General features: G+C 44.7%; 1 protein-coding gene across 4 annotated transcripts in view; it reads right to left on the reverse strand.

The window, feature by feature from the left end:
- LOC115895635 (translation initiation factor IF-2-like) overlaps positions 1 to 16,826 on the reverse strand; it is a 46,677-nt gene that overhangs the window by 22,476 nt on the left and 7,375 nt on the right. For 3 of the 4 annotated variants that reach the window (XR_004055810.1, XM_030926233.1, XM_030926234.1), the window contains exon 3: positions 7,490 to 7,621. The gene's annotated coding sequence lies outside the window, so the exon portion shown is untranslated. Of the gene's footprint in view, positions 1 to 7,489; positions 7,622 to 15,006; positions 15,068 to 16,826 lie in introns of those variants that run through there. The other variant, XR_004055811.1, reaches the window with a different exon arrangement.

Here is a 16,826-nt window from a genome sequence, read left to right on the forward strand (position 1 = left end):
CTCTTCATAATAGCTAAGATGTTCATTAACACATGACTAGATAAAGAAAATGTGATATCTATATATCATGGAATACTATTTGGCCATAAAAAATGAAATTCTCCCATTTGCAACAATGCAGATGAAACTGGAAGACATTATTTTCACTGAAAAAAGTCAGGCATGGAAAGATAAATACCCCATGTTTTCACTCATAAGTGGGAGCTAAAAAAAAGTTGAGCTCATAGAAGTAGAGAGTAGAATTATTGTTATTAGAAGCTAGTGGCTGGGTGCGGTGGCTCACGCCTGTAATCCCAGCACTTTGGGAGGCTGAGGCGGGTGAATCATTTGAGGTCAGGAGTTGGAGATCAGCCTGGCCAACATGCCGAACCCAGAAGGTGGAGGTTGCAGTGAGCCAAGAACGCGCCACTGCACTCCAGCCCGGGCAACAGAGCGAGACTCTGTCTCAAAAATAAAAATAAAAATAAAATGCTGTTTCTGCTGCTTAATCCTGCAGTCAGGTACACAGCCTTCATTTTCCTCATCCCTGAGTGACTTCTTGAACGAAACCCGGTGGGAAGGCAATGTTTTAGTGCAGCCACTCTCCCTAGAGTGAATTATTTTAGAATCAGAGACGTGGTTGCTTCCTAAATCACGATGTGTGAACTACTAAATGCTCTTTCCATATATGGCTTTGCGGTTGTTTGGTCCTGGGATGCAGAGCTTCTAACGGGGACAGTAATCTATTGATTTACTATCAGTGATTAGGACTTCTCCTTTTTAATCTGTGTATCTGGGTTTTCTTTGTTTGTTTTTGTTTTCGAGACATAGTCTCACTCTGTCACCCAGGCTGGAGTGCGGTGGTGCAATATCTCAGCTCACTGCAACCTCTACCTCCTGGGTTCAAGTGATTCTCCTGCCTCAGCCTCCCGAGTAGCTGTGACTACAGGCACCCACTACCACACCCGACTAATTTTTGTATTTTTAGTAGAGATGAGGTTTCTCCATGCTGGCCAGGCTAGTCTCGAACTCCTGACCTCAAGTGATCTGCCCGGCCTCCCAAAGTGCTCACAGGCATGAGCCACAGTGCCTGGGCCGGTGTGTTTTTATTTTAGCTCATAGTTGCATGTAGAAACTCATGGACAAGATGAACCATGAGCCCTGGGGCAGGCAGATGAGGGCAGGGAAAGTCCCCCATTGACCAATTCATTACTGGGTGATTAGAAGTATTGGAAGGATTTAATCATTTCTGATTGGCTCAGTGTCTGTGTAAGAGCTGCTCATGGGCTGACCAGAATCTGCTCCAGCTATCTCCGGGTCTGTTTATTGAAGAAATGTGTGCACTCTCTTGAATGTGCTACAACTCTTCAGGGTATCCCTGGAGAACTTTGGGATAGGTCCAGCATTCCATATAGAAGATGGAACGTCTTTCCCAAGAGTTTTTGGACCGTGTCTATCTCTGGCTTGACTCAATCGCCTAAAGTAATTGAATAATAAGTGCTTTTCCTCTGTTTCACTTTGAATGCTGAAACATGCCTTTTGGTTTTTAACCAGAGGAAACTTGCCCAAATTCTTTACAATCCTGGGCTCCTTTGGAGGACTGGAAATCTTGGGTCCTGGCTCTGTCTCCTGGATCTGCATGTTAGGTCATCGACATTGAGAATAATTCAAACTCAGGTGATCCAGTGACCAGCTTTCACAATTTGCTATATGAAACTCATTTGGCCGGGTGCGGTACCTCACACCTATAATCCCAGCACTTTGGGAGGCTGAGGTGGATGGATTGCTGGAGGTCAGCAGTTCAAGACCAACCTGGCCAACATGGTGAAACCCTGTCTCTATTAAAACACAAAAATTAGCTGGGTGTGGTGGCAGGCACCTGTTGTCCCAGCTACTTGGGAGGCTGAAGCAGGAGAATCGCTTGAACCCAGGAGGTAGAGGTTGCAGTGAGCCAAGATTACATCACTACACTCCAGCCTGAGCGACAGAGTGAGACTCTGTCTCAAACAACAGAAAACAAAAAAGCAGAAAAAAAAAAACCCAAAAAGCCAAAAACTGATTTGGTTTACAAATCAAGGTCAAAAATCAAGATTTGGAAAAAATCTTGGTTAAAATCAAGATTTGGAAAAAATCTTGGTTAAAATCAAGATTTGGAAAAAATCTTGGTTAAAATCAAGATTTGGAAAAAATCTTGGTTAAAATCAAGATTTGGAAAAAATCTTGGTTAAAATCAAGATTTGGAAAAAATCTTGGTTAAAATCAAGATTTGGAAAAAATCTTGGTTAAAATCAAGATTTGGAAAAAATCTTGGTTAAAATCAAGATTTGGAAAAAATCTTGGTTAAAATCAAGATTTGGAAAAAATCTTGGTTAAAATCAAGATTTGGAAAAAATCTTGGTTAAAATCAAGATTTGGAAAAAATCTTGGTTAAAATCAAGATTTGGAAAAAATCTTGGTTAAAATCAAGATTTTGACCACCGTTTCTCCATGCCCCTGCTCACATGTGAAACCCTCTCTCCCTCCAAGGCTCCAACTCTGTAATCACTTCTCATTTCCAAATCTGTGGGTCAAATCAGGGTCAAAAATCAAGATTTGGGCTGCAGCTGGGCTTGGTGGCTCATGCCAGTAATCCCAGCACTTTGGGAGGCCAAAGTGGTCACCTGTGGTCAGGAGTTCAAGACCAGCCTGACCAACATGGTGAAACCTCGTCTCTACTAAAAATACGAAAGTTAGCTGGCCGTGGTGGAATGCGCCTGTAGTCCCACTCACTCGGGATGCTGAGGCAGGAGAATTGCTTGAACCCGGAAGGCGGAGGTTGCAGTGAGCTGAGATTGCACAGGGCACTCCAGCCTGGGCGACAGAGTGAGACTCTATCTCAAAAACGAAAAAGATTTGGGTTACAAAATCAAGTTTGTAAACCAAATCAAGTTTGTGGTATGGATTTGTGTCCAGTCCCTCTTTATGTGTGCCTTTGTGTTGCGGTGGAGATGTGGACATGTGTCAAAATAACAGTTATTGTTTTTTCTGATAGTTTTTCCTAATGTGTTATTATTTTTAGTGAGGTTAAGTCTGCAGCTTAACCGAGGCATAAACAGACTTGCTGTATTTGCTAATTTAGGCAAAACACAAAGCCAGGGATAAAAACCGATAAAACCCAATGGATGAAAACGGATGTTTCTGTAGTAGCAGGAGTTGCTTAGAGGTTCAAAAGCATTTTACTTTCTTAGTTCATGGTTTCTGCTTTTCTTTAGCCTGCCAGTGTTGTCTTTGGGATACGTCTTTTTACTATTTGCTCAAATTATTTCAAAGATGATACAGGGCAGTGTTGTGTAAAATAGCTAAGATTTTATGTAGATGCTATTAATTTAAACTAACATGTTAGGTGTGCAGCATTTTTTATCTGTGAACAGAGGAGCTCACACTACAAAGAGTTATCTTTACAAGGAAGCAGATGTCACCCACCTGCTTTTTAGAATGGGGTGGTTTTACAAGGAAACATCTCTCTAGTTTTGTTTTGTTTTCTGAGCCAGATTCTCACTCTGTCACCAGGCTGGAATGCAGTGGCACAATCTTAGCTCACTGCAACCTCTGCCTCCTGGGTTCAAGCGACTCTCCTGTCTCAGCCTCCCAAGGAGCTGGGATTATAAGCGCGTGCCACCACACTCAGCTAATTTTTGTATTTTTAGTAGAGACGAGGTTTCACCATGTTGGCCAAGATGGTCTCGATCTCCCGACCTTGTGATCCACCCGCCTCGGCCTCCCAAAGTGCTGGGATGACAGGCGTGAGCCACCGCGCCCGGCCAGAAACATCGCTCAGGTTCCTAAGGTAACTGCTTTGTTCCAAAACACAGATTCATTAAACTCAGTATGTGTGAAAACTAGTAAGAAGTTAGCAGAGCTGATGGGGAGTTGAGACTTTAGTGTATGTTTTTTACTACCTCATTCCAGCAAATACAGGTTGGTGACAAAACAATAGGAATGACAGAAGAAAGGACATTTTATTTCTAAAATAGCAGAGCGGGAACCAGTCAGCCATAGATTCAGATGACAAAAACGACCAAAGAAATATGCACAACCTCTCATCGTGTTGTTTCAACAATGAGTATATATTTCCAGACTGTCCAAATGGGTATGCTTTTTAGCTTTAAGCTTTGTTTTCATTTTTATTTAGTTTGTGGAAAAAATATGAAAACCAACAGAGTTGGGAAACACAACATTGGCCATGCATTCTAATTAACTTGTTTTTTTGGTTTGTTTTTGTTGTTTTTGTTTTGAGATGGAGTCTTACTCTGTCACCCAGGCTGGAGTGCAGTGGCATGATCTCGGCTCACTGCAATCTCTGCCTTCCAGGTTCAAGCGATTCTCCTGCCTCAGCCTCTTGAGTAGCTGGGATTACAGGCACGACCACGCCTGGCTAAGTTTTGCATTTTTAGTGGAGACGGGGTTTCACCATGCTGGCCATGCTGGTCTCAAACTTCTGACCTCGGGTGATCGATCTGCCTCAGCATCTCAAAGTGCTGAGATTACAGGCATGAGCCACACCGTGCCCGGCAACATTAAAAAATTTTGAAATTAAGTCGAATCAAACTGAATTTCTTTGTCGACTAGTGGTTTCAGCATTGGTTTGAGGGGAGTTTTGTCAAGGGCTGTACACTGCTTTTTGATATGGTAGGCTGTTTCAACTGACATCTCCAATAAGTTAATATTTTTTCCTGCCTCCGTGTCTTGGAAAGGAAAGGCCTTTTCACTTGGAAAAAGTTGAATTATTATCACACATTTTTTGCTTTCTCTTTTGTGTGTTTGTGTTTTGAGATAAGGTCTTGCTCTGTCACCTAGGCTGGAGTGTAGTGATGCAGTCATGGTTCCTTGCAGACTTGACCTCACAGGATCAAGCTAACCTTTCACCTCAGCCTCCCAAGTAGCCGGTGCTATAGGTGCGCACCACTATGCCCAGCTCATTTTTAATTTTTTGTAGAGATGGGTCTTGCTATGTTTCCAGGGCTGATCTCCAACTTCTGGGTTCAAGTGATCCTCCTGCCTTGACCTCCCCAAATATTGGGATTAGTAGCATGAGCCACCACACTCGGCGATAAATTTCTTTATACAGTGTTTGGAAGCTATAAAACACTGTGTACTGATTGAATTTATCGTCTCGATTTAAAATTTTTTTATAAGTTATATGCAATCATATTTTATTTCTCAGGCTACTATGTACAGAATCTGGGATTTGCTATGATTTGCATGCAAATCTGTGGCTTCTCAATTAACATTTGAAATGATCTTTAATTATGAGGTGTTAAGACGCAACTTCAATCCATATGTTACAGCTTTGCCCTTTATGTAGATAGGAGAGTAGCTGCCTGACAAAAACGGATGGTCTGTGTCTGAATCGTGAGAAGGGGGCAAAATCTCTAAGTCTAGGAGAGTTTACGTTGCTTTCTTGTTTTTTGTTTGTTTGTTTGTTTGTTGAGATGGGGTTTCGCTCTGTCACCCAGGCTGTAGTGCAGTGGTGCGATCTCGGCTCACTGCAACCTCCGCTCCCTAGGTTCAAGCGATTCTCCTGCCTCAGCCTCCCAAGTAGCTGTGATTACTGGCACCTGCCATCATGCCTGGCTAATTTTTGTATTTTTAGTGGAGATGAGGTTTTGCCATGTTGACCAGGCTGGTCTCGAACTACTGACCTCGTGTGATCCACCTGCCTTGGTCTCCAAAAGTGCTGGGATTATAGACATGAGCCACAGCACCCAGCCAGTTCACATTACTTTCTATAATCATTATTCAGGATGGCTTTCCAACCTACTGAAAAGTAGAGAATATCCTGGGTGGGGGGTGGAAGCAGATGTAGATTATTGTCACATACTTGCCCTGGGACAGCTTGTACGAAAACGCTGAGTTGGAGAAGAAAAGTTCAAACAAACTTAACTCTTCTCCTTTAATTCCTTTAAGACAAGCTGTCCCTCTGTCTCAACCCCATGCCTTTCCAAAAAGACAGGCATATCAAGAAGATCTCATGGTTTTATCCACTGGGACATCTGACAACAACTTTTTTGTTTTTTTGAGATGGAGTCTCGCTCTGTTGCCCAGGCTGGAGTGCAGTGGCGCGATCTCAGGTCACTGCAACCTCCGTTTCCCAGGTTCAAGCGATTCTCCTGCCTCGGCCTCCTCAGTAGCTGAGATTACAGGCACTTGCCACCACATCTGGCTAATTTTTGTATTTTCAGTAGAGATGGGGTTTCACTATATTGGCCAGGCTGGTCTCAAACTCCTGACCTCAGGTGATCCGCCCACCTCGGTGTCTATAACAATCATGTGCCTTGATTTAAGAATTCCCATGTGGTCAACCTTCTTGACCATCAGAGCGATTTTAAGATAAAGTAAGAATGAGACACCCTGAGGTCTCATTCAGGCCAGTGGGGATATTTGGGAAAAACAAGAAACAAAAACAGGAAATACAGGTTAGTCACTAACCATTTAATGGTGTTCCTGTGTGTTAAAACTTTTTACATAGAGCCACTGCCTCTCACGTAGGCATGACTGTATCCCTTTTTCAAATGAAGTAGTGGGGGCAGCGAGGTGAAATCACCCGTGTGATTTAAACCCGTGCATTACTTGGGGGAGAACTGTTGACATAATTCAGTGTCATTAAGGGAAGGAACATGTTCTGTTTCCAGACGGGTATAAAGATACTGGCCAGGCGCGGTGGCTCATGCCTGTAATCCCAGCACTTTGGGAGGCAGAGGCAGGTGGATCACCTGAAGTCAGGAGTTCGAGACCAGCCTGGCCAACATGGTGAAACCCCATCTCTACTAAAAATACAAAAATTAGCAGGGAATGGAAGCGGGTGCCTGTAGTCCTAATTACTTGGGAGGCTGAGGCAGGAGAATTGATTGAACCCAGGAGGTGGAGACTGCAGTGAGCCCAGATTGCTCCGTAACACTCCAGCCTGGGCAACAGAGTGAGACTCTGTCTCAAGACAAACAAATATATAATATAATCTATTATATTATATATAATATATATTACAATCTATTATATATTATATTATATATTATAACATTAAATAATATTATATCAGACCAGCTAAAATTACGTATATACATATATATATGGGTCAAACACAAATGTGGTGTTTGAAATGTTCCCTTTCTTTGACACAAATCTTCATTTTTCAAGTCTAAAGCCAGATTTTGATGCCCATTTGCAGTGTGCAAGTCCTCATTATTCCAAAGCTTCAGAGTGTGTTACAGGCAGAAATGTAAATATTTATTCTGTAATCATCCTTTTTTTTTTTCTTTCCTGCATCACAGAGTTTTTGACTGGCTGTTTCGGAAGACTATGTGTTAGTTTCCTTTAACGGTGGGAGAAGAGCCCTTCATAACGGCGCTGAAGAATGATGATGCCTGTGTGCGTGGGGACCTGACCAAATTCTCAGGTTTGGGGTTACCCTCTAGATTCTGATGGGGAGAGTGAACTGTGATTTAGTTAATGCTTATCTGGCTGCGCCACCTACCGGCTCTGCAGGGAATATGCGGCCTGCCTCTGAGGTTTTCACCGAGGCCGGGTGCAGTGGCTCACTCCTGTCATTCCAGCACTTTTGGAGGCCGAGGTGGGACGATCACGAGGTCAGGAGTTCGAGTCCAGCCTGATCAACATGGCGAAGAGGAGAGAGAGAGAGAGAGAGAGAGAGAGAGAGAAACTGATGGAAATTGTTTTTCCACCAACCGAGAAGAGAAGCAGCATCCCATCAGAGGGGGTTGATCCAAGCCATCTACTGTATGAGTTCATGAGAAATGACTGGCTGTAACACATGAGCCCTGGAATTTCTGTGGCTTAACAATTAAATAATTATTTCTTACTTATCCAGTTATCCAGTGTAAGATCCAGGGATGCCTGAGCAGGCAGCCAGCTCTCAGCGCAGACAGCACAGTACCAGGGTCACAGGAATTTTGGTGCATGGCCAGCTGGTTCTACTGCACCTGCCCAGGGACACTGGTCTCCAGGTTCCTGGCTTCTCAGCCTCAGCACAGATATCTGCATCCCCAGAATTTTAAGGGAGGCTGCTGGAAGCTGGGGCAGAAGGTGGGATGAGAATGAAGCTTTTCGGAGCAGAGACCATGACGGACCAGTTTTCAAATCGGCTGAAAATGGAGCGTGACCCAAATTCTTAGGAGACTCTAGGGAGGCCAGGGAACTGCAATAATAGCCCAGATCACATTTCCCATGGGAGTGGAGTCTAAGAGTCAGATTTGAGCCCGTTTCGATTGAAATTGGAAAGATACAGAGATGGAAGAGTCTGATGTTTCCTCAAAAGGTTAATCGGAGACATACCATAAGTATTAGTCTGTTTTCATACTGCTGATAAAGACGTATCCAAAATTGGGCAATTAACAGAAGAAAGAGAGGTTTAATGAACTTACAGTTCTATGTGACTGGGGAGGCGGAAGGCAAGGAGGAACTCACATCTTACATGGATGGTGGCAGGCAAAGAGAGAGCTTGTGCAGGAAAATGCCCCTTTATAAAACCATCAGATCTCATGAGACTTATTCACTACCATGAGTACAGCATAGGAAAAACCTGCCCGCATGATTCAATTACCTCCCACAACACGTGGGAATTCAAGATGAGATTTGGGTGGGAACACAGCCAAACCACATCATCCTATGAGCCAGCAATTCTGCTTCTGGGCATATACTCAAGAGAAAAATGAGAACATGTGTCCACCCAATAGCTCGTACATTTGTACACATAATGTTGATAGCTGCACTACTCACAATAGCCAAAAAGTGGAGGTGACCCAAACATCCCTCAGCCGATGAACGGATTTAACAAAATATGGCATATCCATACAGTGGAATGTGATTCAGGCAGAAAAGGTTTCAAGTACACATGCTACAATGTGGGTGAACCTTACAAACATACACTGGCCAGGTGCAGTGGCTCATGCCTGTAATCCCGACACACTGGGAGGCCAAGGCAGGTGGATCACTTGAGGCCTGGAGTTTGAGACCAGCTTGGCCAACATGGTGAAACCCCATCTCTACTAAAAGGAAAATGCAAAAATGAGCCAGGTGTGGTGGCACACACCTGTACTCCCAGCTACTTGGGAGGCTGGGGCATGAGAATTGGTTTAGCCTGGGAGATGGAGGTTGCAGTGTGCAGTGAGCCAAAATCATGTCACTGCACTCCAGCCTGGGTGACAGAGTGAGACTCTGTCAAAAACAAAAACAAACAAACAAAAAGAACACTAACACCAATGCTTGCTGACAAGCTTTTAATAAAAATCGCAATCTTGGTCTCCTAAGTCATATTTTGGGTGGTGGCATAGCTAGGTATCATATAGGACATTCCTTTAAGTATTGCTCATTCGCCCAAGACGGCAGATTCCTATGGATTCCATCATAAATCAAGGACATGAATGAAGCCAATATTCTGTTCTCTCCCATTATGAATAAGCATCACGAACAAGAGACAGGAAAAACCATGTTGTGACTCATGCTTTCCATAGAACTCCCGTAGCCCTGACATAGTCTGCTTTATTCGTAGCAATGTGCCACCAGGACATACTTGCTTATTCCTTGCAGAAATTAAGGGTAATGACAACCACTTTCAGTTTAGCAAACCATTTTGAGCATGTAACTGAAAAGTGCATTCACTGTATCTCCAAAAATAATGACATGCATGCATATTTGTTTCTTGTAAAAAATATAAGTGCTCACGCTATATCTCCAAAATGATATGCATGCATATTTGTTTCTTGCAAACAAAGTGCTCACGCTCTATCTCCAAAATAATGGCATGCATGCATATTTGTTTCTTGATAGGAGAGATGTAAATATTTCTGTGTGCTAAGATGCGGGGGACACTGAAAGACCACTGGGGTTTTTGCATGCCCCTTAGAAGTGCTGTGTGTGTTAAGAAGATGGGAAATACCTTCTTCCATAATTTGTGGATGCTAACTACGTTCTCTAGCTCCCTTTCAGAGCCTGTCAGATCCAAATGTAAAATTGTGCTTTCCTCTCTCCCCAGTATTTTTCCATGGATGTCATTTAGGAAATGAAAACGAACTCATGAGGAGGACTCGATTGGATTCAAGCAGGAGAGTGAAGGAGGGGTTTCAACAAAGTTCACCAAACTCCAGGCTCTTCATGGTGTCTCTCTGTACGGTTCAAACTGTCATACACCCAGGCTTCCCAGAATTTAATTGACGGGTAATGTTTCAACATGTTTTCTGGAAGCACAGAAAGTCTAGATTTCAAGGAGGTGAAAGCAGACCTTGAGACCACGATTTTACTACAAAGCCTTTGTGTTTGGGGAGGGTGGCAGGGGAGAGGGAAGGAAGACAGAGAGTAGATATTATCAAGCCAGTGACTGCAATGAGAGCTTGGAGACTCAGGGTCATCCCACCCGAGGAGTGAGGAAGACTGGGGTCTTTTTCTGTCATTTCCCAATATGTGTTGGCTGAGGCTGCTTCTAGGATGGGGGCATGTGCTAGTTTTCTTGCACTTCCAATCTGCTCAATGGGTGGTGTATTCAGGCCTTCTTTCACTGCTATAAAGAAATACCTGAGACTGGGTAATTGATCAAGAAAAGAGGTTTAATCGGTTCACAGTTCTGCAGGCTGGACAGGAAGCCTGACTAGGGAAGCCTCAGGAAAATTACAATTATGGTGGAAGGCAAAGGGGAAGCAGGTGCATCTTACATGGTTAGAACAGGAGCAAGAGAGAGAGTGAGAAGGGAGGTGCCACACACTATTAAACAACTTGATCTTGTGAGAACTCACTCACTAGCATGAGAACAGCACCAAGAAGAGGATGCTAGACCATTCATGAAAAACCATCCTCGTGACCCAACCATCTCCCACCGGGCCCCAGCTCCAACATTGGGGATTACAATTTGACATGAGATTTGGGTGGGAACACAGATCCAAACCACAGCAGGTGGGAAAGCAGGCTCAAGGGATAAGAGAACGCCATTGGGAAAATGAGTGCGTGTCTTGGCACGCAGAGGTTGGACCGTCTTGCCCTGACTGATACTGATAAGGAGATAAAGTCCACGCCATTATTGGTGAACTCCAGGAACACGCTTCATTTTTTTTCACAAGCAAGCAACGGCATCTTTTATATCTAAGCAGCAAGACAAGCTGCCATCTTGTTTATCAATAGATCTAACATCTGCCTATGAATTCCTACATCTCCTATCTGTGTGTCTATGAGAATAGCCAAGTTGCCTCTTTGCCTTGAGAGGAAAGGATGGATGGAAAAGAGTTTGAACACTCCAGGTTTGCTGGAGGGAGTGATGACATCTGAACAGAGGAGTCAAAGTGTTACTAGAAAGGGGTCCCAATTCAAACCCCAAGAGAGTTCTTGGATCTCATGCAAGAAAAAATTCATGATGAGTCCACAGAGTGAAAGCAAGTTTATTAAGAAAGTAAAAGGGCTGGGCAGGGTGGCTCATGCCTGTAATGCCAACACTTTGGGAGGCTGAGACGGGCGGAATGCTTGAGCCCAAGAGTTTGAAACCAGCCTTGCCAACAAGACAAAACTCCGTCTCTACCAAAAATACAAAAATTAGCTGGGTGTGGTGGCGTGCACCTGTGGTCCCAGCTACTTGGGAGACCGAGGTGGGAGGACTGCTCAAGTTCAACAGGTTGAGGCTGCAGTGAACTCTGATTGTGCCAATGGACTCCACCCTGGGTGACAGAGTGACATCTTGTCTCAGGGAAAAAAAAAAAAAAGAGTAAAGGAATACAACAAAGGCTACTCCACAGACAGAACAGAAGCACGGGCTGCTTGACTGAGTATACTTATGGTTATCTCTTGATCATATGCTAAACAAAAGGCATTTAGCATATAATCTAAACACCATATTATATGCTAAATGTAAGAGTTTTCTGGGAAACGGGAGTTTCTACAACTGAGGGTTCCTCCCCTTTTAGACAATACATGGTAACTTCTGGATGTTGCCATGGCATTTGTAAACTGTCATGGCACTTGTGGGAGTATCTTTGAGAAGTAAATTTATTAGAATTAGGATATAATGAGTAGTGAGGATGACCAGAGGTCACTGTCGTCACCATCTTGGTTTTGGTGGGTTCTGGCCGGCTTCTTCACTGCAACCTGTTTTATCAGCAAGGTCTTTATGACCTGTGTCTTGTGCTGACCTCCTATCTCATTCTGTGACTAAGAATGCCTAACCTCCTGGGAATGCAGCCCAGCAGCTCTCAGCCTCATTTTATCCAGCTCCTGTTCAAGATGGAGTTGCTCTGGTTCAAATGCCTCTAACAAGAGAACGTGTTGGGGCGGGCGTGGTGGCTCACACCTGTAATCCCAGCACTTTGGGAGGCCAGCGGGTGGATCATTTGAGGTCAGAGGTTCGAGTCCAGCCTGGTCAACATAGTGAAACCCTTTCTCTACTAAAAATACAAAAAATTAGCTAGGCATGGTGGCAGGTGCCCGTAATCCCAGCTACTCAGGAGGCTGAGGCAGGAGAATCGCTTGAACCGGGGAGGCGGAGCTTGCAGTGAGCCAAGATCGCGTCATTGCACTCCAGCCTGGGGGACAAGAGCGAAGCTCTGTCTCAAAAAAAAAAAAAAAAAAAGAGAGAGAGAGAATGTGTTGGTCATGTGCTTCTTTAGCCAAGAACCTATATGCGAGTCTAATAGTGAGAAAAATCTAACACTGTTCGCTCCGTCTCACTTCTTACCTCACAAGCTACCTGCGTTTGCTCATTCCGACAAATAGGCCAAGCTAATCATGCATTCAGATTATGGTTTAACTCTAAAGCAAGAATGATCATAGTCCCTTCCCAAAAATAACCCCCAAGGGGATCAGGAGGATGTACACAGAAGGAACAATGCTATGTCAAAGACTTGTAAGAGCACTGTGACCTGACCAAGGACGAGGAAGTTCCACAAGGCCCCCGGACCATAACAGCTGCCCAGATGTCTACGGTCAATGCCCACCTCCTGCCCTCTATCACCCTCCCTCTCCCCCTAGCATAAAAGGAGCCTAAAATTCTATTAAGATGGTTCTTTCAACCCAAATGCCCATCAGTGACAGACTGGATAAAGAAAATGTGGCACGTAGACACCATGGAATACTATGCAGCCATAAAAAAGAATGAGTTCATGTCCTTTGCAGGGACATGGATGAAGCTGGAAACCATCATTCTCAGCAAACTCACACGGGAACAGAAAACCAAACACTGCATGTTCTCACTCATAAGTGGGAGCTGAACAGTGAGAACCCATGGACACAAGGAGGGGAACATCACACACCGGGGCCTGTTGTGGGGTGGGGGGCAAAGGGAGGGAGAGCATTAGGACAAATACCTAATGCCTGTGGGGCTTAAAACCTAGATGATGGGTTGATGGGTGCAGCAAACCACCATGGCACATGTATACCTGTGTAACAAACCTGTACATTCTGCACATGTATCCCAGAACTTAAAGTACAATAATAATTTTTTTTTTTTAAGATGGCTTTTTAGGACGGCACTCTTCTGTCTTCTCGACTTGCTGGTTCTTCAAAATAAAGTTGCTGTCCTTACCTTCACACCTTGTCTCTAGACTTACTGGCTGTCATGCAACGTGTGAAGCAAGCTTTTAGACGCGACGATGGGAGGGTGAAGGGGGTGGTCACATGTGGAAGGAGGCAGAAGGAAAGGTGGAGAGAATTGGGCAAGTGGGCAAGGTACCTGGCACAGCTGACCATTTTGTGTGATTCTGGGACAGAGAGAAGTGATGGCAGGTAATCTCCCAAAACTGTCTGGCAGCTGAGAGACCTGCTCCTTCCCCCAGCCGGCTCCGAGGCACTGCCTTCCTGCACAATGCACAGTAGCCCCCTTATCTGTGGTTTTGCTTTCTGTGGTTAAAGAGTTTGGATATTTGTCCCCGTCAAATCTCATGTCAAATTGTCATGCCCAATGCTGGAGGTGGGCCTGGTGGCAGGTGTTTGGGTCATGGGGGCAGATTCCTCATGGCTTACGTCTGTCCTCACAATAGTGAGTGAGTTCTTGCCAGATCTGGCTGGTTTAGTGTTGTGGCACCTCTCCCCACCCCCGTGTTGCTCCTGTTTTTCCCGCGTGATATGCCCACCCCCACTTCATCTTTCACCATAACTGGAAGCTTCCTGAGGCCCCCCAGAAGCTGAGCAGATGTTGGTGCCGTGTTTTCTCCACAGCCTGCAGAACCGTGGGCCAATGACACCTTTTTTTTTCTTTTTTTTGTGACGGGAGTCTTGCTGTCACCCAGGCTGGAGTACAGTGGTACGGTCTCAGCTCACTACAACCTCCGCCTCCCAGATTCAAGAGATTCTCCTGCCTCAGCCTCCTGAGTAGCTGGGATTACAAGTGCCCACTATGACCCTGGCTAATTTTTTGTATTTTTGGTAGAGACGGGGTTTCACCATGTTGAGCAGGCTGGTCTTGAACTCCTGGCCTCAAGTGATCCTCCCGCCTCAGCCTCCCAAAGTGCTGGGATTACAGGCGTGAGTCACCGTGCCCAGCACACCTCTTTTTTTTTCATATAAATTACCCAGTCTCTGGTATTTCTTTGCAGCAATGCAAGAACAGCCTACAACATGTGGTTTTCGTTATCACTGGTCAACTGTAGGCTGAAAATACTAAGATATTTCAAGAGAGAGACTGAGACACACACATGAAAGAGAGAAAGAGCACACCACATTCACATAACTTTTACTACAGTATATTGTTATAATTGTTCTATTTTATTATGAGTCTGTTGTTCATTTTTCACTGTGCCTAATTCATAAATTAAACTTTATCATCATAGGTTTGTTTGTATAAGAAAAGAAACGGGCTGGCCGCAGTGGCTCACACCTGTACACCCAGCACTCTGGGAGGCGGGTTGATCACCTGAGCTCAGGAGTTTTAGACCAGCCTGACCAACATGGCAAAATTCCATCTCTATTAAAAATACAAAAAAATGAGCCAGTTGTGGTGGCAGGCACCTGTAATCCCAGCTACTTGGGAGGCTGAGGCGGAAGAAATGCTTGAACCCAGGAGGTGGAGGTTGTCGAGAGCCGAGATCACACCACTGCATTCCAGCCTGGGTGACAGAGCAAGACCCTGTCTCAAAGAAAAATAAAAAATAAAAATAAATAAATAAAATATACTAAAGGAAATAAAAATATTTTATCTCAAAATATATTTCTTTAATATATTGGGGAGTACTCCTGAAATGCTATCTTTCCACTTCTCAAAAGAAGATATTCATGTGGCCAAAAAAAAAAAAATACGGAAAAACCTCAACACTGCTGATCATCAGAGAAATGCAAATCAAAGTTAATAACGAAACACCACCTCACACTAGTCAGAATGGCGATTATTAAAAAGTCAAAAACAACAGGTGCTGGTGAGGTTGTGGAGAAACAGGAACACTGTTACACTGTTGGTGGGAGTGTAAATTAGTTCAACCACTGTGGAAGACAGTGTGGCGATTCCTCAGAGACCTCAAGGCAGAATTACCCTTTGACCCAGCAATCCCATTACTGGGTAGGTACCCAAAGGAAAAATCATTCTATCATAAAGATACATGCATCAGGCACAGTGGCTCATGCCTGTAATCCCAGCACTTTGGGAGGCCAAGGTGGGCAGATCACTTGAGGTCAGGAGTTCAAGACTAGCTTGGCCAACATGGTGAAATCCCATCTCTACAAAAAATACAAAAATTTGCTGGGTGTGATGGCGGGTGCCTGTCATCCCAGCTACTTGGGAGGCTGAGGCAGGAGAATCGCTTGAACCTGGGAAGCAGAGGTTGCAGTGCGCTGAGATTGCACCACAGCACTCCAGCCTGGGTGACAGAGCAAGATTCCATTTCAAAAAAAAAAAAGAAAAAAGAAAATGTGGTGCGTATACACCATGGAATACTATGCAGCCATACAAAAGAATGAGTTTATGTCCCTTGCAGGAACACGGATGGAGGTGGAAGCCGTTATCCTCAGCAAACTAATGCAGGGACACAAAATAAAATACTGCATGTTCTCACTCATAAGTGGGAGCTGAAGAATGAGAGCACATGGACACAGGGAGGAGAACACACCCTGGGGACTGTGAAAAGCTCGGGGGTAAGGGGAGGGAGAGCCTCAGGAAGAATAGCTAACGGATGCTGGCTTAATACCTGAGTGATGGGTTGATCTGTGCAGCAAACCACCATGGCACATGTTTACTTAGGTAACAAACCTGCACATTCTGCACACGTACCCTTGAATTTTAAATTAAAGGTGAAGAAAAACAAAAAAGAAGAAACACTGTCTTTTGTGGGGGAACCTTGCGTCTGTTGATCTGTAGAGGGTCTGCTGTAAGGCAGCCAACCCTCCTCTTGTCCGGATTAGAGAGTCTGCTGTAAGGCGGCCAGCCCTTCTCTTGTCTGGATTAGAGAGTCTGGTGTAAGGCGGCCAGCCCTTCTTTAGTCTGGATTAGAGAGTCTGCTGTAAGGTGGCCAGCCTTCTCTTGTCCAGATTAGAGAGTCTGCTGTAAGGCAGCCAACCCTCCTCTTGTCCGGATTAGAGAGTCTGCTGTAAGGCGGCCAGCCCTTCTCTTGTCTGGATTAGAGAGTCTGGTGTAAGGCGGCCAGCCCTTCTTTAGTCTGGATTAGAGAGTCTGCTGTAAGGTGGCCAGCCTTCTCTTGTCCAGATTAGAGAGTCTGCTGTAAGGCGGCCAGCCCTTCTCTTGTTTGGATTAGAGAGTCCGGTGTAAGGCGGCCAGCCCTTCTCTTGTCTGGATTAGAGAGTCTGGTGTAAGGCGGCCAGCCCTTCTTTAGTCTGGATTAGAGAGTCTGCTGTAAGGTGGCCAGCCTTCTCTTGTCCAGATTAGAGAGTCTGCTGTA

The sequence above is a fragment of the Rhinopithecus roxellana genome, chromosome 22, assembly GCF_007565055.1.
Source record: "Rhinopithecus roxellana isolate Shanxi Qingling chromosome 22, ASM756505v1, whole genome shotgun sequence".
NCBI classification, from domain to species: domain Eukaryota; kingdom Metazoa; phylum Chordata; class Mammalia; order Primates; family Cercopithecidae; genus Rhinopithecus; species Rhinopithecus roxellana.